The sequence below is a fragment of the Phyllostomus discolor genome, chromosome 7 (assembly GCF_004126475.2).
Source record: "Phyllostomus discolor isolate MPI-MPIP mPhyDis1 chromosome 7, mPhyDis1.pri.v3, whole genome shotgun sequence".
In the NCBI taxonomy this organism is placed as follows: Eukaryota; Metazoa; Chordata; class Mammalia; order Chiroptera; family Phyllostomidae; genus Phyllostomus; species Phyllostomus discolor.
The window spans coordinates 116,099,446-116,124,486 of NC_040909.2; the positions used below are offsets into that span (position 1 = coordinate 116,099,446).

Genomic DNA, 25,041 nt, shown 5'->3' on the forward strand with positions numbered 1-25,041 from the left:
ACTAAATGTCCAGCATTTCGAAGGTATACTTAGAAAGATAGAGCCAATGTATCAAAACTCAGAAGATAACACATACACATATAAGAAAATTTTTAAATCAAGAATAAATTATATATAATAGTCATACCCTGTCTGGTGTGGCTCAGTGGACTGTGTGTCAGCCTGTGAACCAAAGGGTCGCTGGTTTGATTTCCATTCAGGGCACGTGCCTGGGTTTCGGGCCAGGTACCCAGTAGGGGGCATGCGAGAGGCAACATTGATGTTTCTCTCCCTCTCTTTGTCTATCCCTTCCCCTCTCTCTAAAAATAAATAAATCCCTTTTAAAAATAATATATGATAGTCATAAATCTAATTTTAGTATCCATTTTTATTTTTATTTGAATTCAAATTGTTGCCCATATGTTCTCCATATAGATAGCTATAACATTTACTTGTTGCCACCAAATCTAACCACATTTTAAAAGAATATTTATAGGCTAATTATCCAGAATTTGAAAGGTTTCAGTATTCTCTGTCCGTGAATCAACCAATGAAATACTCAGGAAGACAGAGTGGTCTAGCTCTGAAGTTTCTATTTAGATCTGCGTTACATCTGGATGATTGTAAGAGTTGGATTTTTTCCTCACATTTTAATATTTCATTAAGCATAGATGCCAACCACAGTTGATGAAACTGGAATGACTAATGTATGATGAAAGTGAGCCATCAATCAAAACTAAAGAATAAGAAAGTACTTAAGATATTATTTCTGCTTGCTTGATACTAAAGAGTTCAAATGTTATGGGTAGCACATAGGTGCAAGTATTAGAAATATATAGGATATATCTTATGTTTTTAAGTCATCTCTACATTGAAGAAAGGTAATTTCCCATTTCTTGTTCTCTTTTCCAAGTATAAATGATTCCACTGTGGAAATAAGAAAAAGAAGTACTTGTGTAAAATAAATGAAAAGTGAAACAAACAAATTACCTTGACATGTGATTTTCTTTCTCTCTGGAGAATTCTTGGTTTATTTGTATCTTTAACTCAGAAGCCTAGAGTATATTTTCTTTTCTTTTTTTTTTTGATTTTGTAATTTGAAAACATATCTTTTTTTAATTTTGAAAAAAAGACAATTATCTCTTTAAATATTGCTTCCCTACTGTTTCTTTGATTCTTTTCTTGTTTTTAACTTTTTATTGCATTTTTTACCATTTATCCCCATATATTCCCTTCCCCCCCAACCACCACACTGGTATCCGTGTCCACGAGTCCTTTTTCCTTGATCTCTCCATTCCCTAACCCACTCCATAGCTGTCATCCTATTCTTCATCTATAAGTCTGTCTCTATTATGCTTGTTAGTCCAGACATGTGAATGAAATCATATGGTATTTGTCTTTCTCTGACTGGCTTATTTCTCTTAGCATAATGTTTTCCAGGTCCATCCATGCTGTCGTAAATGGTAAAATTTTATTCTTTTTTACAGCAGAGCAGTATTCCATTGTGTAAATGTCCCATAGTTGTTTTATCCTCTCATCTACTGATGGACACTTGGGCTGCTGCCACATACTAATGATTGTAAATAACACTGCAGTGAACATAGGAGTGCTTATGTTCTTCTGCATTAGTGTCTTGGGTTTCTTTGGATATATTCCCAAATGTGGGATTGCTGGGTCAAAAGGCAGATCCATTTTAAATTTTTTGATGTATCTCCATACTGCTTTCCACAGTGGCTGCACCAGGCAGCATTCCCACCAACAGTGCAAAAGGATACCCCTTTCTCCACAGCCTCACCAGCACTTATTTGTTGATTTATTGATGATAGCCATGCTGACAGGAGTGAGGTGATATCTCATGGTGGTTTTAATTTGTATTTCTCTGATGGTAAGTGACATTGACCATGTTTTCATATGTCTATTGGCCTTCTGTATGTGCTCTTTGAAGAAGTCCTTTCAGATCCTTTGCCCATTTTAAAATCAGATTGTTGGGGATTTTTTGGTGTTGAGTTTATAAGTTATTTATAAATTTTGGATATTAACCCCTTATCAGATGTATTGGCAAGTATGTTCTCCCATTCAGTGGGTTGCCATTTTATTTTGTTGATGGCTTCCTGTGTTGTGCAAAGATTTTTAATTTGATGTAGTCCCATTTGTTTATTTTTAATTTTTGTTTCCCCTGCCTGTGGAGATACATCAGATAAAATATTGCAATAAGCAATATCCAGGATTTTACTGCCTGTTTTCTTCTAGGATTTTTATAGCTTCAGGTCTAACATTTAAGTCTTTAATCCATTTTAAGTTTATTCTTGTGTATGGCATGAAAAGGTGATCTAGTTTCATTTTCTACACGCATAGGTCCAATTTTCCTAACACCATTTATTGAATAAACTATCTTTAGCCCATTGTATATGCTTGCTTCCTCTGTCAAATATTAATTGACTATAAAGGTATGGGCTATTTGGGGGCTCTCTATTCTGTCCCATTGATCTGTGTGTCTATTTTTATGTCAGTACTATGCTGTTTGATTACTGTGGCCTTATAGCACAGTTTGATATTAGGTAGTGTGATTCCTCCGATTTTGTTCTTCTTTCTCAGGATTGCTGTTGCTATGTGGGGCCTTTTGTGGTTCCATAGAAATTTTTGAAATATTTGTTCTAGTTCTGTGAAATATCTCCTTGGATTCTTGATTGCTTTGGGTAGCATGGGCATTTTAACTGTGTTAGTTCTTCCTATCCATAAACATGATATGTGCTTCTACTTATTTGTATTTACTTCAATTTCTTCTCCAGTGTCTTATAATTTTCTGAGTATAGGTCTTTTATATACATGGTTAGATTTATTCCTAGGCATTTTACTCTTTTTGAAGCAATTTTGAATAAGATTATTTTTGTAATTTTCTTTTCTGATAGTTCATTGTTGGCAGGTAAAAATGCAACTGATTTCTGGATATCAATGTTGTATCCTGCTATTTTAGTGAATTAATTTATCAATTCTAGTAGTTTTTCGGTGGGATCTTTGGGATTCTCTATGTATAGTATCTGCAAATAATGACAATTTTACTTCCTCCTTTCCAATTTGGATGTATTCCATTTCTTCTTCTTGTCTTATTTCTATGGCTGAAATGTTCAGTACTATGTTGAATAAGAGAGGTTGAAATGGGCTTCCCTGTCTTGTTCCTGATCTTAAGGGGAACACCAGTAATTTTCGCCTGTTGAGTATGATGTTGGCAGTGGGTTTGTCATATACAGCTTTATTGTACAGGTTATAGCACAAATAATGCCCCTTTTTATTACAAAATCTTTTATTACAAAATCATAAGTATGTGATTCTGTGATATAACAATATCCCACTCAAGCACACCACATGACATTTTAGGTGAAATGTTCAAATTAAAACTATAAATTATAATGCCCATATTATTCCCTACCAACCACACTCAAGTAGGCATTACTTCTGCTAAATCCTGTATTTAAGTATGTTTCCTGTATTCCCAATTTGCTGAGAGTTTTTATCATAAATGGGTGCTGGATTTTATCAAATGCTTTCTCTGCAGCTATTGATATGATGATGGGGGTTTTATCCTTCCTTTTGTCTATGCGGTGTATCACATTTATTGTTTTACAAATGTTGTACCAATGTTGCCTTCCCATAAACCGCCCCTCCCACCCCGATCATGGTGTATGATCTTTTGGATGTATTACTGTACTCAGTTTGCTAATTTGAGGATTTTAACATCTGTGTTCACCAGGGATATTGCTAATAATTTTTTTATTGTAGTGTCTTTATCTGGTTTTGGAATTAGGATAATGGTGGCCTCATAAAATGCTCTTGGGAGGAGTCTTCCCTCCTCCTGAATTTTTTTGAAGTAATTTGAGAAGGAAAAGTGTTAGTTTTTTTCAGATCATTTGGTAAAATTCACCTGTGAAACTGGTCCAGGGCTTTTGTTTATTGGGAGTTTTTTTTTTATTATTATTGCTTCAATTTCACTAGGTATCATCTGTCTATTCAGATTCTCTGATTTTTCCTGATTTAGTTTTGGAAGATTATATGCTTCTGGGAATTTATCCATTTCACCCAGATTGTCCAACTGTTGGCATATAGTTGTTCATAGTATTTCTTACAATCTTTTGTATTTCTTTGGTGTCAGTTGTTATTTCTCTTCCTTCATTTCTGATTTTATTTATTTGGGTCCTCTCTTTTTTCTTGATGAGTCTGATTAAAGGTTTGTCAATCTTGTTCATCTTGTCAAAAAACCAGCTCTTGGATTCATTGATCTCTTATATGAATTTCTCTCTTAGAACCACTTTCCTTGTGTCCCACAGATTTCGGATTGTTGTTTCTCATTTTCATTTGTTTCAAGGTATCTTTTGATTTCTTACTTGATCTCATTGTTGACCCATTCATTGTTTAATACCATGTTATTATCTTCATTGTCTTTGTATATTTTTCAGTTTTCTTCTTCTGATTGATTTCTAGTTTCATAGCATTGTGGCCAGAGGATATATTTAATATGATTTCAATCTTCTTAAATTTATTGAGACTTGTTTTGTGTCCTAACTGTTGTCTATCCTAGAAAACATTCAGTGTGCATTTGAAAAGTGCAGAGTCTGCTTCTTTGGGGTGTAATGCGCTAAAGAAATTAATTAAATCCGTTTGATCTGGTGTGTTCTTTAAAACTGTTGTCTCTGTTAAGTTTTTGTCTGGAAGATCTATCCACTGAAGCCAATGGGGTGTTAAAATCTTATTACTGTATTTCTGTCAATATCTCCCTTTATATCCATCAATATTTACCTTATATATTAAGGTGCTCCTGTGTGGGTGCATAAATGTTTACTAGGGTTACATCATCTTGATCAATTGTTCCTGTTATCATTGTGCAATGTTCTTCCTTGTCTCTTACTGTAGTCTTGGTTTTAAAGTCTGTTTAGTCAGCTGTAAGTATTGCTATCCCAGCTTTTTTTGCCTTTCCATTTGCATGAAATATCTTTTTCCATCTCTTTACATTTGTGTGTGATTTTGATTTGATGTGCGTCTCTTGGAGGCAGCACATATATGGGTCTTGTCTTCTTATTCATTCATGTAATGTATGTCTTTTTAGTTGGAGCATTTAAGCCATTTACATTTAAAGTGATTGTTGATAGATATGTATTTGTTGTCATTATATTTTTAACTATTTTTCTCTCTTTTTTTCTTTTTTCTACTTTTTCTTAAAGCAAGTCCTGTAACATTTGTTGCAGTACTGGCTTGGTGTTAACAAACTCCTTTAGCTTTTTCTTGTCTGGGAAGCTCTTCATTTCTCCTTCAACTTTAAATGATAAACTTGCTGGGTAAGGTAACCTTGGTTGTAGGCCCTTGCTTTTCTACCAATCCCTTCTGACCTGAAATGTTTCTGTTGAGAAATCAGATAACAGTCTAATTGGAGCTCCCTAGTAGGAAACTAACTGATTTTCTGTCATGGCTTTTAGGATTCTCTTCTCTTCTTTAAGCTTTACCATTTTAATTATGATGTGTCTTGGCACAGGCCTCTTTGGGTCTCTCTTTTTTGGGACTCTGCACTTCCCAGGACTTGTGTGTCTTTCTCCTTCACCAGGTTAAGGAAGTTTTCAGTCATGATTTCTTCAAATAGGTTCTTGGGCCCTTGCTCACTCTGTTCTCCTTCTGGTATTTCCATGACACAGATGTTGTTATGCTTCATGTTGTCCAAGCTGTTTCTTAAGCTCTCCTCATTCTATTTTAATTATTTTTTGTTGCTCTACTTGGGTGGTGTTGTTTGTTTGTTTGTTTTTCTATCTTGTCTTTCAAATCATTGATTTGATCCTCTGCTTTGTGTAACCTACTGTTTTTTTCCTCCCAGTGTATTATTTACTTCATATATTGCATTCTTTATTTCTGACTGGTTCTTTTCTGTTTCCGTGTCTTTTTCATGCTGTTGAGTATTCTTATAATCATTACTCTAAACTCTATATCTGATAAATTGTTTCTCTCCATTTATTTTTTTCCTCTGGAGAATTCCCTTGTTTTTCCATCTGGGGCCTATTTCTTTGTCTCTTCATTTTGACCGCCTGTTTGTGTTTGTTTCTGTGTATTAGGTAGATCTGCAAAGACTCTGCTGCAGGCTCACGTCAGACACTGCCTGTGACTGGCCCTGGGAAACCTGTGTGGAAGTATCAGCAATCCACAGCTTGTGGCTCCCTCTGATGGGCTTGGGTATGTGCAGACAGTACCAGGCTGCACACCAGGGCTAGCTTTTACCAGCACTAGGCCCAAGGGAAGGTCAGCTAAAGTCTCTGAGCTCCCAGGAATCTTCCTTTGCTGTTAGTCTTAATCACTGAGATAGCATCCAGCTGTACTCAGCAGCCTGATTTAAATACCCCAGGGTGGGGCAGAGTTATTCCTGTGGGGGAAGCTATTGCCTCACCTCAGGTTGATGCTGCTTGAAGGGGAGTGGTCTGCCTGAGAAAGATGGCTTCTGCAGTATGGGGAATGACTCAGCACAGGTATCCTGTTGGCTGTTCCTTCAGTTCACTCCTCACAGCCACCAGCAACAGACTCTTCATACATCTCTAGTCCACTCTGCCCTCCAGGGTAAGTGGCTGCAAATGAAATTTGTGCACTGCCCCTTTAAGAGGCTGTCTGTATCTCTAGCTGTCTCTCCCTGGTGGATAGAAACCCTGCAGCTTTTCACAGCTGGATGTTATTTGGGTACCTTTCCAGTTCTGGTGCTCTAGGCTGGGGAGCCCAACTTGGGGTTTAGACCCCACACTTCTCAGGGGAAACCCCCTGGCCTCTGAAATACCCATTTGGCACTTCAGCTGCCATTTGTGGGGGTGCGGCCAGCCCTCTCACGTTTCTGCACCCCATCAGTCTTATTGTGAAGTGGTGTCTTCCATGTGTTCTTGTTTATAAGGCTTCTCTCCAGCTAGTGCTCAGTTGGTTATTCAGGAAGATTTTTCTTTAATTTAGTTGTTATTTCCAATTGCTGTACCTTCCACATCCTCCATCGCCATCTTCTCGATTATATTTTCTCTGCTTTATTTCTATGTGACTACTATGTGACTCCTGTTAGATTGATTAGGTCTCATCTTTACTGGTTTAGTACTAATATACTATGCCTGCTGTGAACATAGCAATAGCCAAACATGGATCCACCCAGCTTTTTAAGAAGCTGTGCTGGACACAGTGAGTAGATTAGGCCTTCCCCCTTTGGTCTGGGCCACACACTATCCTGGTGTCCTTTGAGGGGACATGGTAGGCATAGGGTTGTCTTAGGTCATGCCTTGGGCCTGAGGAGGGGAGATTACCCACCTCATCTACTAAACAGTAGATCTTTAAGATAAATGTTTAATTTATCTTTACATAACCATGGGCACTTTCTTCTTTAATCTCCTAACTCTGACCCCTACTGAATAAGGTGCAATACTCATTCACCATGGATATTGTGAAGAAAATTTAAGGATTTTCATTTTCTGTCAGTTTGAAAATAAGAATCCTGACCAGGAGAAAACTTTATTTCTGAACACGGACTTGTAGGTTCACTTCCTTCCAGTTTATTTGCCACTAAAATTATTAAAAATTAGAGAGTCAGTTATTTACAAGATAGTGTTCTTTTGCCAATCAAATGATGAGGAACTAATATGGTTAGCTTAGTTGCCTCCTTTTTTGGAGTCTTCCTTATTATCAGAAAATACAAATATGAAATATTTCTCTTTTGCTCCAACTTGATAACATTTCTTGGAAAGACTTAAGATTACATATTTTTAATTTCATTTTCTTGTATTGATAAGGTATACATGACAATGTTTCAAGAATTTCTACATTTAGTTTTGAACCAGCCTAGTATGAAATGTGACAAAAATCAATCAGGTCAATTAGCTTTGTGTGTGCTAATTAGACTCTGATACTTTTCATTTCTAGTCGAGCTTCCAAAGTAATTCTGGCTTCATAGATTAGCCAAGGCCTTTTTCAGAGTTTGCTTTATAAAGGATCTACTTGAATTTGTCTTATTGGCTTACAGGGATTCACCTGTGTGAACTCACAATATTGTTAATATTTACAGGCTTATGGTTCTAGTTAATGATCTAGCTCACCTCACTTTGTCTGGAGACTGATAATCTATAGATGTGAAACAGCTGAATACATGGATATAGGTGATGCATGATGATCTCATATCTGTTTGGTTACCAAGAATCTGATGATTCAAAATTAGAATAAAGAAATTAAACTAAATATGTATCTAGATTTTTCAAGTTAGCAAACAAGTCTTGGATCTTAAGTTCTCTTCTTCCTTTCCAGTGAACGCATGATTATCTGCTAATCAGACAAATGTCTGGATAATCTGAGTCAGTCTATAAGAGAGAACCTTCTTCATGTAAAACAGGGGTGTCACATTCATTTTCACTGGGGGCCACATTCAGCCACATCAAAGGGCCGAATGTGGTTTTAGGACTGTATAAATATAACTACTCCTTAACAGTTAAACGAGAGCTTGGTGCTGCCACTGTGTAGAAACAAGGTGCCGGGCTGGATAAAACAAGGCGGAGGGCCGGATTCGGCCCGCGGGCCTTGTGTTTGCCACCTGTGATTTAAAAGATGAAATCTTTCGGTGATACTTTCTAGTCCCATTTATGTCCCATCTACCTTCCAAATTTAAAATACACAGACCATAATAAAGGTTAGAGCGAGCCCTTAATCTTAATTATGCATTTTGCAGTATTATAAATGCTGAAAGATTACTTCCAGTGTTTGGTATAATCTTACAGGGTACAGACGTGGTTTGCTTTGGTACATGCCATCTTTACTTAGCTAACAATTTCCATACTGCTGCCACATTCTGCATGGGAAGCAGATTTACAGATAGGTAATCCATGTAAGGTATTTTAAAGACATTTTATTAAAGGATTGCGGCTTGCTGTTAAATTACATATGCTTTCAATTGCTACGAGGAGCCAACAGCATCAAGAAGTATAGTAATTTAGCTTGGTGAGAGAAAGGCCTCTTTAAAGTTTGATGATATATCCTTTAAACTTTTACTTCAAGCTCTTTTTAGGTTTATACTTACTCTATTTTAAGTCTGTATTTCATGCTGTATCATGTAATTTTCCAAGTAATCCTGAAATGTACATATTAAGAATTAGATACGTTTTTCTTAAAATTTCTATCCTGAGTTTACAACTTTAAAATTTATTTTTACTCCTTTTATCCTTATTATTTCAAAGTAGGGGCCCAGACTTTGTATTTGTTTTAACATTGCTACAAAATTGCATTTGCTGCTTGTCTTCTGCCATCTCCGTCATGTGCCAAGAGCTATATGAGAACTGGCTTGAAGAATGTCTTACCTAAGGCTTTCATGGTTTTGAGGTTGTGTTTTATTTTCAAACGAGAGAGAGGCTAAGCTGATCTTTAAATTCATTTTCAAATCTCTGAATCCCATGCTTTTGTTCTACCATGATTTGTTCTGAAAACATGTATTTTCTCTTGGATTTCTCCAATGTCTTTCATGATGCCTAACTTAGCTCCATACAAATTGTAGGTACTCGGTCTAAGTTATTGACTTGGCTTGAATTGAAATCATTTCTAATTACCTTTGAACACTGGTTCTACCTTTTCCTTATTCATGAGCCAGCATATCTTTTCTAAGATTTCACTCAGTAATGTGTTCTTGATTCTTACATTTCTTGTATTCTGTGCCAAGAGTTCCCGAGTGAAAGAAACCCCAGGGACAGTGACAAGGGAGGAGATGGAAGGGGTACCATCCATGGTGGGCACATTTGGGAGATGCCCTTGGGGATTTCAAAATGCACATCAGCACTTATAAAGCTCCAAGTTACCTTATATCATCAAAAAGCCGCCTTTCACTTTCTTAAATTCATGAGCATTTTCATAAAAATAACATTAGAAATTTCATTGTTATTTCCTAAACAACAGACAGACTAGTGCTTTTGTCAATATAAAATGGAATAGTCCCAAACTGGAAAATTTTGGCTTAGAGTTTGATAGCTTTTAGACATATATTAAGGCCAAAGTTCGTAGATGATACAAAAGCAAAAGCAAAAGCAAAAGGATATTTTTGAGGAATTGAGTTATAAAAGTAAATATTAGTTCCCTGACCCTCCCTCAACATTATATAGTTAAAGAAATAAAAGTCATCCACCTCTGTTATTACCACTAGGTTACAAAGCTTTAATTTTCATTGCTGTTTGATTACATGTACACTGATTTTTTTTTTTACCTGGAATATTTCTACTTTATTCTATTTCCCACACAATCAAAACCAGTTTCATTTCTTTGTCTCCTTGTTAGATTATTTTGAGGGCCTGGAAGAGGTGGGCAAGATGCTATTTTAGTACATTGACCTCAGCCGATGGTTTGGGACTGCGCGAGTAAAAATGAATGCATCAGTCACTAAAAAGAGAAGTGCAGTTTAATTCACCTGATGTCAAACACAAGCTCTGTTAAATCTATTTGGACTTAATTGCAAATTTCAGTCTTTCTATACAGTGTAGTTATCTGAACATCTTGCCATTAAAATTAAGTGCAAGTGAATTTTGACATATTCACTTTCCTTTGTAATAAATGAAAGGTAGTATTTTTATTTTGAAATATTTATAGTATGAATTACCAAAATGGTATTTTTTCTCCTATTCTAATAAATCTGTTTTTACATAAGTGCTAGAGGTTAATGGCTAGATTTTAAATTGCTTTCCATTTTGATAGTAAGTAGATTTCTAAGAGATGATTTTATTAAAGAGATTTTAGTCACTCTGATTTTCTCTTTATGAGGATGGTTCATATGTGCACAAACTCAACTGTAAAATATGAAGCCTAATCAGAATTTTTCTAAAAACATAGCTATGAATATTATTTTGAAAGGACTTTCTTTTTTCTAATAATGCAATTTTATGCCCCTTTCAGATAGGTCTTTTTTCTACAAAGATTGTATGCTTTTTCTCTGAGTCATGTAACACCTCTCAAAAGTGAATAAGGGGAGTCGTCCCACTGAAAATTAACTTTGAATTAATTCGCTGTAACTGTGATCAAATATTGATCAGTTTTCTTTATTTTGTGCATGGTTGCAAAGTGAGAAATAGAATGCAAACCCTCAAATATTAATTCAGTTACATTGAAAAAATTAAACTAGTTACACAAAGGCATAAAATAAAAATACCGAACACCTGATATTCTGTGAATGTTATTTATTGTTGTCCTATACTAATTTCATTGTTGTTTATGATGTTTTTAAAGAGCCATAATTTTAGCTATTTTGAAGGGTCTACTAAATTCAGAATTAGTATTGAAAAATGAAATGTAAATACCTAGATCTTCGATAGCAAAGTAATTAAAATGTATGGTTTTGCCTACTGTGTATAATAAGGGCTTATATTTGATCAACCATAAAGTTATTTAATCATTTTAACCTTGGAATACTACCCCACAAAACACTACTTAATGGAAGTTAGCTGAGACGCATTAAGGTATCAAAACATCAGGTCGGCAAAGCCAGAGGGCCCAGAAAATTCATGCCCAGCTCACTCGGACATAATGCCATAGTAGGTTGCGTGGCAACCGGTGACTGTGGATTTTGAAGTTACTTTATCCGCATTCAATGAGGAATGACTTAGCCTGAATTCATTTTTGTAATTTCCAAAATTAATGAAGTATTTGAGAATTCTTTTAATAGCCATTTTCTAGGTTCCTACAGTTTAGAAATCCACGTGTACACATCCGGTTCACAGAAGAGCACTGGTTACTGCTTTCCTGGTTACTTATTAATGACACATGTTAAATGCCTACTGACAGATTCGCCATGTCCTGTAACTCACTGGTTATCGTCCAGAATTTCAACACAACTTACTTTAAGAGATTTGCTGTTGACTCCATCACTGTCAGTTATGACATAAGAACGCTTTTTAAAATTTTCAATTTATATCTATTTTTGCTATAAGCTGCCATTACCTTACTATCAGGTAGTTCCCCAGCTTTATGACAAACAGAGATTTTTGGTTGCTGTTTTTATTGTTAAGAATAAAATAATGTCACTAAATGTCAATTATATCAGCCATATTTTAGATTGGATGGGGAAATAGAAAGTATTTCTATTTTACACAATTTATTTTGCCTAGTTTTGTCTTGGGATAGAAGAAAAGAACAGAAGAGTTGGCTATAACTAGTGTTTGAAGTATATTTTCAGACATTTGACAAGCAAACATCATATTTCGTTAGGATTTTTTACTTGGCAAAAGATATAAATTTCTGATATGTTATTATTGAGTCAGTTCTGTTGATATTTCTTTGAATTAGTAATTATGTGGATCTGATTATGTGAAATCTCCTACCTTTTAATTTATTTGTTTCTGTCTGTTAATAGATGAATTAAACTAGAGTTATTCTAAAGGTATAATATAAACCTGTCTTTGAATAACTTAAAATAAAAGTAAACTTACTACGCTGTGTAAAGTAATCCTGTATAACCAAACTAAAATGGAAACAAAAAGGTCTTTGAATCACAGAGGCCAAAACATTTTCAAATAAATCTGCTAAACAAAATACGTACCATGATGCCATCTTCCAATGTTATCATTAGATGTCACGTCTTAAACAGCAGAGAATTAGTGATTAAAATATGCATCATTCAGTGCTACAAAATACATGTCTGGAAATTCATCCTTCAGGAATGTGCGAATATTGTCTGAAAAGACAGTTTTCATGGTGATGATTGCAAAGCTACTGCCATGAAGAACAGAGTCAACCAGGAACGGCAGTTCTTCCTTTAAAATGAAGCGTAGGTGTTTGCATCAGAGGTGTTTGCACCAGGGGTGTTTGCCCCAGAGGTGTTTCTGTGTGAGCATAAAGAGGAATCACCAGTCAGACATTCCAGGTTTGATTTACTTGCTCTGTGGCAGTCTTTCTTCCCACAGCGTTTCTAGACTTCAGTGGATTTAACTCTTGATCACTCATTTTATAATCAGCAGTCTGGAATAAAATGTAACATAATTAAAACATCTTGGATTGTGTGACATTTCACAAATAAATTCCAAACAGAACTGGTTATCAAATCACAGCTGTAGTATGAATAAATGTGTCGTACAATGTTGTTCATTATTTGACAGGAAGTGTCTGTTCAGCTTCTTTGAGGGCTGCTTCTGCATGTTTGTTTTGTATTTGCTGTTATTGTTTTGCTTTGTTTTGAACAAGTGAGTTTCCATCTATGCATTAATTTCAAGAGATGGATTTCAGCAAATAATAGCTAAGGCCTTAGTCGCAAATGTAACCACGGTGTGTGTTAGGAGTTCTCATAAGAAGAGTCATCGCCTGTATTATAGGGAGGTTTATCTGGGGCATCAAGTGGAAGTGAACAGTATTTTGGAAACCACAACTTTCTGCCTATGAAATGGGGTGATTCTGACAATGCCAATGGTCACGTTTGTGTGGTTTGTCACTTCTGTCTTTTCCAAGGCATGTTTCAGTGCAGTTTGGGGTTGCAGCTTTTCCTGTCAGATGTAAAGAACAGGGTGTTTCCTAGGAGGATGTTCTTCAAAGGCAAATGAGGTGCCTTGGTGCCAATACTACCTCCTTGTCTTACACGAGAAGGGAAACGTGTCGGTGTGGTACATGAAGGGCTGGCAGCTCACCCCAGAGGGTACATGTACCTGCAAGGCAGGTGGCAGTCCACATCAGGCCTGCCCCCCGTTTGCCCTGATGCCCGGAGAACCCAGGTCATGGATTTGAGAACGGCCCTGTGTTGTGGCCTCCCCTCTTGCTCTCACTTCTGACGACCAAGTGGGCAGCAGGGGTGTAGAGAGTGGAGGTGCTCCCGTGCTTTCTGACACTGTCCAGCCAAAAGGCTCAAATGTTAGAACAGAAGGTTAGGATAGGCAGGACTCATGGGAAACATAGTCTGGTGTTATCTAGAATAATTATCCCAGCTTTCATAGCTTCTCCAAAGAGAAAACAAGCGAACGACCAAATGAAGACTGAATGAATGGGCTCTACTTGGACTTTGTTTTTTATTTTTCAAACAGCCCATGTTCTGTTGAGATGATACTAGACCGAATATTAGTGGAACAGTAGGAATGAATGAGAATGGATTACATATAGGAAAATCTATCCATTTCAGATCAGAAGAAGGTTTTGATAATAAATACTAGTGTATTTATTCCTCATGTTCCCCAGATTTTTCTAGGGGCACTAGACGATGAACTCATGAAATTTTGAGGGCAAAATGTGAAGTTTGATTAGTGGACAATTAGTATGTAAAAGGATGAGTAAATGTGAACAGTCGTATTTAAATTTTATTGAGTGATGCTTTTTATTAAGGTGTAAATGAGAGTAAAATTGGACAGATAATATAAAACTACAAACCACAGTGAAGTATAATGGGGAGAAAATCAGTAGTACGGAAACAAAGGACAGAGGGAAACTAACTGGTTTGAAGGATTTGGTGGTAATTAAAGGAGGAGCATTTTCCAGGTGGAGAAAGAAGGAAGAGCAGTCCAGGTGCAAAGGCGCAGGGTTTCACAAGGTCCTGGCTTGCCCAGGAAGTGGGCAGAAGCTCAGGATGGGGCATGGCATGGGGATAATGGAGCAATGTGGATTAACATGTTAGAGACGCCCCCTGTACTCAGGTGAAGGTGGGTCTTCATTACAAATCACAGCCCTAAAATCGGTGGATGTTTTCCTTGTCAGCCCTAACCTAGTTTACTTTAATATACAAGTCAATAAAACCTTATTTTTAAACCATGTTATTATAAAAATTACTCTTTTGCACAGGAACACTGTCAAAATGGCTCAAAGCAAGGCAATAGAGCTCAAGGCATATTTTAACAGTCCATTTTTTTAAAAGCATGTACATAATTGGACAACCCAGGTCTGAACCTCATGAGATCCTGACATCGTTGGTTAAATTGGTTTTACATTGATTCTATACCACTAAAAAAATTAGCAGAAATAAAACTATGCATATTTACTTTCCCTGTATACATATTTTTGGACTATATTAAATCCACAAAACTTACAGCAACACTGTTTTCTAAATCCCGAATGTGTCAGGGAGTTGGATGCAGCTTAAGCACTGAAGGGTGTGTGAAATGCCCTCTCCTCTAGCATTCTAGCCTGGTTGATTTGATATCTACTTGAAATCGGTGGTTCCATCCAAGCTCTAAGGATGCAGAATTAATTAAGCTATATTGTGTTAATTAGGTAATCGCCTCCCCCCACCCCCTTGAACTCCCACCCCTGCCAAGGTGAGTAGATCTCAACCTTCCATAGGAAGGAATATTATCAGAATATACTGGCAGTTCAGCGAGCCAAGTTTAGCTTGCTAGATAGAAAATAGGTAACTGGTATGTTGAATTTAATTATGGAAGGCTGCAAGATTCCAATGACATATTTACCTCATTTACCTAGATGATATTCTAATATTTATTAGGTCATTTGAGAAACATCTGCAATACTTAGATAAGATGTGCTGTCTCATCAGGGGAAGTGGACTACAATTCAACTCCACAAGGCCCTGGACTCCTTGCGGGAACCTGGATTTGTTTTATGACGAGGCCTCCCTCTTGACCATTTAGCTGAGTGGTTAGCATGTAATGCCCGGGAGACTCGAGTTACAGGTGGGGTTCTCTCCTGTGAGGCAGTTCGTCTTATCGCAGTGATTTGCGGCTGCAGGCCTTTGCCTCGGGCAACCCGGTCACTTGGAGGGCAAGGCGACAGGATCAGATGATCGTGGATGAGAAAGTGTTTCTAAACTCTAAGCCAGTATATAATTAAAGGATTAGGTTTTAATCACGATACTAATATTGGAAAGCTAGTCAAAGCATGTTGCCATATTAAATCAGTATAATTGCTTGTTTATGTGTTTTCTGAAGTGATACATTCTGTCTAAAATTAATAAATTATATGAATATATTTAATACAGTGTAATACACGTTTGGGGCCATCATAAATTGTTAATAGAAAATTGAACGAACGCGTTATGTTTGCTCCAACATACACGTAAGATTGACTTTGGGATTAGTTTATGTTTATAAAATAAATCAGAAACTACAATAAGGCTCCAATGTATAATGCGTGATATCTACATTTTCTCCTGCAGTATCTTATTTCTGTTGGAGTTTGCAAGGACAAATAAATAGCATCTCTTTTCCCTTTCTATGTGCAAGGTAGATATGGCATATGGCTGATGAAAATCGAAATAGCAGCTTTAGTAAACAAGTGATTGGAGATTATGGCGTAGGTGTGTTTATTGGCCAAGTGGGCTGCCTCATAATACATCCAAAACTAGGTAGATTTACCCTCAGAACTACAGGCAGGAACTTGGACGATGGTTGGTCACCCCAAGCACCAAGGTGACCTTGAGGTCTGCTCCCTTAGGCCAGCCAAGCCCCCAAGAGGAGAAAGAGAGAAAGGGGCATTCTCTAGCTCCTTGTCTAAAAATCACCAATCAGAGAGTTCATTCTTTTCCCCTGGGGAGATACGGTAAGTAAGGCAGAGAGACTTTAGGGCTAATACCGCTTCATCAGAAATTTAAAATAAATGACCTCAAATCCAGTAATTAACTGTTTTACATCAAGGTTTACCTTGGCACCATACAGTTCATACACTACTGTAACACATACTGCCTCATTTAATCCCAAGCATATGTGTATACATGGATATATGGCTGTTTGTGTATGTGGTGTGTGTGTATTGGGGGGAGGCGCTAGGTAATCTCCATGTTATTCATGAGAGAGTTGAATCTTAAATAAATGATTTAATTAAATATTAAATAACCTGTGCACAATGGCCCAGACAATTTTAAAAGCACCAAAAACAGGATCTGCCTGTCTTGACCATACCTTAGTATCCACAATTCCAGTCCAATAGGCCTAAAAGTTGGGCCAACTCTAAGCTCAATTGGGTTTTTAAGAGGAAAGGCTGTGCCCTCCACCTCCGCCTGCCTACAAAATTAACTGATAAACTGTTGTAGAATATCATGTTGATTATGAAAATAAACATATCATAGTTCTGGCCTACATATTTTAGGATTTTATGTAATAAAGATACCTGATTGTATAGTTCAACTCACCGCTTAAAAACAGCTTCATTCTTCTGGGTCTTTCTTTCCTTGAATGTCATAATGATTCTGTGAGATTTGTGCTTTTACATCCATTTCAAAGCTAAGTCAAGGAAGAACTAAAACATTTTGTTGAAGGGCTTTCTTCTGGAAAACAAGAATTAATACTTCCTGTATTCCAAGCATAGGCCATGGGGCGAATCAAAGATGAAACAATACAATCTAGGATTTCTTCCTTCCATTTTAGTACTCTTGTCATAGAATGTAGCTTCCACCCGATAGGACGAGTTTTTTAAACTGGACCTGCTCTTCACTGCAGCAAACCTTGGGGCTCAAAGCACAGGGCTGATGGTGGACCAGATAGCTGCTCCATTCTGGGTGGTGGAGGCAGGGAGGAACGTGAGCAAGGTGGTCTCTCAGATGTGCCCTTTGAAACCTTATATTATAAAAAGCAAGTGAGCAGACTTGACTCACGGGTTTTTGCCTTTGATTTAAAGTAAACCACTGAATGCAACAGTTTCACTGTCAAAATATAAAACCTTAAAAATTAGTTAATATTTGCCCATTTTTATTATATTGTATGTAATGTGCCCTCAGGTATACCTCAATGGCTTTGGTGAGAGGATTATGCCGGGATCTTTGGTGTTCTTCCTTTTTTCTGAAAGTCACCTTATTGAGTTAAGAGCATGGAGCTTATGTAAAGAGAGCTTAGCTTCATGGTTCCCAGATTACATTGCTCAACCCATCTGGACTTTTCAAAAATATATGCCACTAAAGTAATACTTAAAATCTGGGGGGGACATATGGTGCAGGACCCACCAGAAATAAAAGTGAGTTGAGAATGCATTCTCGATGAAGAGTTGTTCAGTGGTACCGTCTCTGTACACAAAGAACAGCAGAGTATACTGAATTTAATAGATGGGTACTGTAATCATTTTTTATTTAAGAGAGATGTTTTGGAACTTTTTGTAGCATGATACCTGAAAAAGATACAGAAGTTGAAGCTGCATGAAACTTTCAGAGTGAAATGTGAACCTCTGTGCTAAGGTTTTGGATTTCGTTATGAAACTCAAAACTCAGCCCCGTTTTGGAGGCGTTTGAAAAGCTTGTCCACAGCCAAGCCTTGCACAAGCTTTAAGTCTGCGCTAACCTTCTCGTCTGTTACAGGAACTTGGAACTTCATTTCTTCAGTCCGCTTACTTCCTGGTAGGCCACACGTTTAATTGAGTCAGCTTTAGCAGAAGTACATGTTGTGACCGACAGGTTTTTTAGACATTATTCAGTCCGATCGCTCTTCTCAGGAAGAAGCATTCTTCTTGACAGTTGTGTAGAGCTGGCATAGACTCGGTTATGCTGTGGTTACGAACAACTTCAAAATCTCAGTGATCTCAAAAAACAAGTTTTCATTTCTGGTTCTATGTATGGCATGTCTAACGTGGTCATCAGGAGGCTTCTGTCCTTGGTGTTCACGCAGGAAACCCGAGTGGTAGAGCTCAGCGATGTGAGCTTCTTGGATCGCTGCAGCAGAGAGAAGGGAATGCAATGAATTGGCTCTTAATGCGCCTATCACTTCTGTCATGTTTCATTGGCCAGTGCATGTCACATGGACATGCCCAGTGCGGAAGAGGATGGCAAAGGGCGGTCCCTTTCTGTGAAGGCTGTCCCTTCGCAGGCGTGGGCAGACAGGAGAACTACACTAGAATATAGTATGCAAACCTACCTATAGTCTTTCTCCAAATTAAAAGTCATATCAACAGAAAAAAAAATGATCTCAGCATTTCATTTTACTGTTTTAAAACACCCTAGGAAATATGTTTTATTTGAAATATTGAAACTGTTGTAACTGATATAACATGCTCAGATATCACATGTCTAAAAATCACACTATCTGTGTGTGTGTAGTGTTTATAAGAGCACATCCCAAGCCAAAACCTAGACAGGTGACCTTAGGCATTGTGTTTAACCTCTTTGTGCCTCAGTTTCCTCATTTCTAACATGATTCTAATAATAGTTAGTTGGTCATAAGGCCATTATAAAAATTCAGTGAGAAGGTACATGCAAGGGGCTAAATCAGATGCTTCCCTTCTTTAGGTATCTTCTCAGTCTGATTAAGATCTTGGTGTCATTTTCATCTCATCCGTTTTGTTGTTCTTCATCCCTTATACGTAATTGGTCATCAAGACTTGTAAGTTATTCCTGCAAAATACACATCAGTGCATCATGGCCCTGCGAGCTAAGAATAGTTATTTTTTATGATTTTAAAGGGTTGTAAAAAAAACAATCACAAAAATATTTAAGACACAAAACCTAAGGTTTTCTCTTAGGCCCCTTGCACAAAAGTTTGCCAACCCTGCTCTAAAATGCCCCTCGTGGCTGTCTCCTCCTTTCACAAGCAACAGCCCACGCTTGTTCCATTGCTGCCGTGCTCCTCAGCTGGTTCTCCGGCCCCAGTTCCCGTCTAAGCACTCCCTCAACCCTGCTGCTTCACCTCGGACTTCTGCCTACAGAACAGGTGGCACACATTTTCTACTTAATTTTATTCTTAAATCAATCCGGCAATAATAAATGTTTACAACATTCTCTTTTGATAGTCAGATGCTCAGTTAGTTAACAGAGAAGGGCCATAGAGCTATTGTCCGTTTCCATAGAGCAAGAGGGTTTCTGTTTGTTTTAAGGTGAGAAAAGCCCTGGGCAGGGGCCAGGAGAGAGGTGCAAGACGAGAATATGGAGCACCCTGGGCTAGTAGGGCAGTTCATCCATTCATTCCACCAGTATTGAATAGTGCCCCACTGCCAGAGCATGGTTACAGGGATGGACATGCTGGTGAACAGCAGAAAAAAAAAGGCTAAGCTAAGCTATCATACAGTTTCCATTCTGAAAGACAGCTAGACCTAAGTAAACAAGTAATCGGACTTTCTTGTGGCTGGAGGCAAGCCCCTAGCAAGCGGACCTTGTGAGGTCGATTGTCTTATCCCAAGACCCTCTGTGCAGAAGACACCAGTGCCGAAGTGTGTTGGAATCAAATCACACTCGCTCACAAGAGCCAGCCATTAAATTTGGGGTCCTTTTGTGAGCCAGTTTTAAACACAGTCATTATTAAAAATTAAATTATATAAACTTATAATTAAATAAATTATATTTTAACAAGGTAATACTCAAAACCTATCACCCCCTGATTATTTTAGTATATTTTTTTGTGATCTATGTATGCTCTTGAGGTTATTTACTTTTTTTGAATCTGTATGGTGGAAATACTGTGTAATCCTACTTGTTCAATACCACTAGCCAGTCAGTCCAGCTTACGTAACTGACGGACTTCCGTCCTAGCATTCTTATGTTTCTCCAGCTGTGGCCTCAGACAGTCTCTGTCCGAACCCCCCACAGGGAGTGAGCACCGTGGAACCTGGACCTTCTGGCACACCTCCTGATTCAGAATCCCTGGGGCTGGGGCCCAGGAGCCTGGAGTTTTTATATTCACATTAGTGATTTCTATGCACTCTCCACTATGAGAACCACTTATTCTTCCTCACATCTTCTCCTCAATGCGGAGTTACTATAATCCTAAAAAGTTAGATTCTACAATGTGAAGTAAACTAAATTTGGAAGACAGAGTACAGAAAAAAGAGATGCTGGTAGAAAAAAAATGTATTTTTCTTTATTTGACCTCCTAATTGTTATAGGAGGGAAAATTTAGTGGACAAGCTATAGTAACATAGCTACATATAGTTATATGTAGATACAGAAAGTATCCAGCCATGTAATATGAAAAATAGGGACATTTATTGAAGAAGATACAACAGACATTGTACATAGGACAACGACACCACAGTCCCCTTCAGAGTAGACACCTTGGGACCTCACACAGGTCTCTCAGTCACCACCATCTGCCCCATCATATTTTCCTGAATTTCACTGATGGTCTGAAATCTCTCCCCTTTCAAAGATGACTTTAGTTTTGGGAAAAGCCAGAAGTCACAGGGTGCCAAATCTGGGCTGAAGGGGTACCAAGTTACCTGGGCAATTTGATGTTTCACCAAAAAACTCTGCATGAGACGTGATGCATGAGTGTGTGCTTTGTCATGACAAAGCCGCCAGTCACCAGTTGCCCATTGCTGTGGCCTTCTGAATCATCTGAATAGTTTCTGTGAAGAAATAGTTTCTGTGGAAGAATGTTCAAGATTAATGCAAATTTTGATGCAGATCTGTTGCTGTACTTGCTCAGTCATTTTGAATGTGACAGCCACACAGTACATACGCTCACTCAACAGCATCTACCACCCCCAAACTAATACAGTGAAGTCATCATTGCTCACACATGCACATTCCAGTCCACTCTCCTTGGCTATCAGGTTACATCCAGGACACACAAACCATTCTCTTTATGTTAACGATGGTTGGACGTTTTTCAAACAGGCCTTGAATATAGATATATATGCGCATGTCCACTGTGTGTGTGTGTGTGTGTGTGTGTCTGTGTGATCCATATTGTATATAATATTTCTCAGTCAATATTAAAATGACAGCAGTAACTCCGCAGAGCTCCACAGAATCACAGAATTCTACAGAATTCCACAGAGCCACTCTGCGACCACCTCCCCATGGTTCATGGGAAATCTTCCAAACCTTGTGGAGAGATCACGTGCTCCTATCATCAAGGATTTCTCAGGAGGGCTATGTTCTGTAAGATCCTCCTGATTTAGTCAAGTCCGGACACCAGAAGAGAACAGCCAGCCGCCTCATGTGCTTTTTACAAGTCAAAAAGAATCAGAGTGATTTCCCAAGGTCTGCAACCTTACTCCTTCCCATAGTGTATCGGCTTCTAAAGGATTTTAAAGAATGCAACACAACAGGGTAGTCACTTAAGGCAGAAAATTCATTTCCACCAATGCTGAGCCTCCTGTCACAATGGATTAATCATCAAAGTCGATTATTCTATCAAATTCTCCAAGGGTGAAATCAGGCATCTTACCACTGGTGTGTGGAGCAGGCATTACCTTCATCTTACTGGCACAGATACAAACTGTGAGTAACTTTTATACACTGCACGGGAGGAAGTGCTGATACATTTAAAAGGGAGCTGCTTCCCCAGCAGCACCTGCCCAGAAGTTGCTGAAAAATTATACTCCATGCATGTCTCTCAATACTCCCTGCAGATAGGTCAGCAGTTATTACAAAACTATCCCGATTAGAATCTGCTTGGAGCTTCTGGGATCATATTAACCAAAATGGAACCACTGAGTCAGAGAAAAGCAAAGAGATGAATCAGAATAGCTAACATCTCTCTTCTTTTTTTTTTTTTGCCTGTTTATATCATACCCAACCTTCAAGGCTGAATCAGAATCTTAACTCTTTGCGAGGTTTCCTTCTCTCCACAGAGCTCACCTTGCCCTGTTCTGCCTCTGATCACTGCAGTTCTGCCTCTGTTTCTAGTGTTTATAATATTGATCTTACATTGCTTGTTTTTACGCATTATGTATTTCTCTGATTGATTTGTCAGCCCTTGACCATGGATTTCTCAGGAGAAGTAGACTCTGTGAGATCTTCCTTATTTTTTCTCCTGTGTCCTCTACACTACTGAGTACATGGTAGATTCTTAATAAAGTCTGGTTGGTTGATTGCTATCATAAATGGAAAGATATCATTCTCAGGCATTGGTAATGCATGCTTCTATTTAGACAGTAGTGTACGATTTAAAGTTATTGCTTCAATTATAAAGTGTTTTCTTTTGCTATCCTTATAATTTAGAATAGAAAAAGAATTTAAGTTATTACTATATGGAATCAGAGAAGAATGAAATGCAGTAACATCCACATAGTGTGCTATACTTTCCTCTTGTATCTTCACATGCATTATCTTTCCACAACCCATGGAGAGTATCCCCAAGCTATATTTGAGGGAGCCGGCTCATAAGTGGTAAATAGCTTGTCTATTGTTACATAGTTAAGGAAGAAGCGGGGCTGGGACTTGAACCTATGCCATTGGATGCCCTTACTAGAGACTGAGATTTTGTCTCTCACATTCAGATACTGTGTGACCTTGAGTAAATTATCCAACCTCAATGAAAAGCCCTACATCATCTATAAAATAAAATAAGTGGGGTCCTAAATTTAGTCACCTAAAATGCAGAGTCATGTCATTATGCTGTCATTGGTCAAATGACAGCATGGAACGCATTTAGGCGTTCTGCTTGGTTTCCTCATCGTGTAATAATGATTAGGGTTGGGAGTAAGGTGGCTTCAAATAGGATGTAGAATATGATAAGTTCTGTGGCGGTGAAAGTTATAATTAGAAACGTTTGGAGTGAGATTAATATAGTAAGATAGAGTTTTTTTCGGGGTGGAGTTTCGTTAGATAAGTGGAATTGACTGGCGATAATTATTAAGGGCAGTAGCCATATTGTTAGTATGAGTAGTGGGGTGGATAGGGCGTCAGAAAAGAATATTGTGGATAGGTTGAGACTGTTGTCGGCGAATTGATTTATGAGAGGAAATCATAGGATGCTAATTATCAGACTGTGGATTGTAGTATTGATTCAGATTATTTTTGGTTTGGAGAATCAGGTAAGGGGGATGAGCATGATAGTGGGTACAATGATTTTTAACATTTGAGAAGGTTAAGGTTTTGGACATAATCTGTTCCATAAGTAGTAGATACTATAACTAAGAGGGAGAGGCCTAGTGCTGCTTCGCAGGCCGCGAACACTAGTAAGATAATAGGTAGCATGGTTGCTAGTGTGAGATGGGTATTTAGGATGGTGATAGTCATTATTACAAATAGGGAAAGTATTATTCCTTCTAGGCATAGGAGGGAAGATATTATATGGGATCGGTACATTCCTGAGCCCCGAACTACCTGGGACTTCTGAGGTCCAGCTATTACAAATAGGGAAAGTATTATTCCTTTTAGGCATAGGAGGGAAGATATTATATGGGATCGGTACCATCCTGAGCCCCGAACTACCTGGGACTTCTGAGGTCCAGCTTCTAGATGTCAAGGTTCCTGACTGCGATTTGGTGCCCCCTGGTGGCAGTTGTTCACTCTGGTCATATATTTAATGGGGATGATTCTGGATGTGGTGGCTCCTTGGAATATCCAGAATATGGGCGATAATTCTAGGAATCTCTGGGTTAATTGATGCCACTTTCTTCTGCCTGGTGCAAAAAAAAGATTAGTCCTGGAGAATAACCCTCACACCTCACTAGTAAACGAAGTAATTAGTCTACTTCTATGTTCAAACTGTGACTGGGGAGAGAATGGAAGTCATTCCCCAATCAGATTATACCTGAATGTGTGTAATCATCAGGCACATTATTGCAAGATATTAGTGTAGTTTGAAGCCTTGTGCTAAAAACCAAGTGAGATAAAATACTTTGAAAAGGGGCTTTTGCAAAGTTTAAGACACTAAAGAATGCAAAGGATTATCATAAATTGGTAATTCCTTTAGAGAAAATTGTCCAGTGTTAATAAATATGACATAATATGCATTTTAAAAAATTTAAGTCCGTGTGTTCTGTTGTTCTGCTTTATCCCTGCCCTCATTCTGTCTTCAAAAGAATTCTGAAACAACAAAGCAGACCGGTCCTGTTGGAAAACTGATGGCTCACACCTTGCAGCCCTCGTGACTTATTATTAAATGCAACCCAGTGCCTTACTCTGTTACACCCGTGCAGCCTCCTTTTACATGCATCTGCTTACTTAGCCTCCACAGCTATTCCATTTTGTAATCTAGACCACGTTGTAAACCTACAAAAGATTGCTCATTTATTACAATGTCAGATTTGGTTCTCTAACTCAAAGTCTACTTGCTCCAAATACATTACTCTCTAATATTGCTTCTTCCTTTCTCTGACGTTCACGGCTCTGTATAATCTTGACCCAAACTACATTTCTAAGTTCACTTTCAACATCTTCTGATTTGTTCTTCTGTATAGGTATGCCTTTTCAGAGTTGAAATACTGTACCAGCTGTCATTCACGAAGCTTACTTACATGCTCACAAATGTCTGAATC

General features: G+C 37.9%; 1 protein-coding gene and 2 long non-coding RNA genes across 4 annotated transcripts in view; 2 read left to right on the forward strand and 1 right to left on the reverse strand.

Annotated features, from left to right (window-relative positions):
- The window catches only part of ZFPM2 (zinc finger protein, FOG family member 2), a 440,537-nt gene that overhangs the window by 333,677 nt on the left and 81,819 nt on the right, over window positions 1-25,041 (forward strand). The gene's annotated exons all lie outside the window — the stretch shown is intronic.
- LOC118501761 lies at window positions 9,931-13,169 on the forward strand. The gene is made up of 2 exons (XR_004904417.1): window positions 9,931-12,776; window positions 12,807-13,169. It is a non-coding gene; the product is annotated as an uncharacterized LOC118501761 (long non-coding RNA).
- LOC118501759 lies at window positions 13,862-23,873 on the reverse strand. The gene is made up of 3 exons (XR_004904415.1): window positions 23,203-23,873; window positions 20,013-20,015; window positions 13,862-13,873 (listed from the first exon to the last, which is right to left on the reverse strand). It is a non-coding gene; the product is annotated as an uncharacterized LOC118501759 (long non-coding RNA).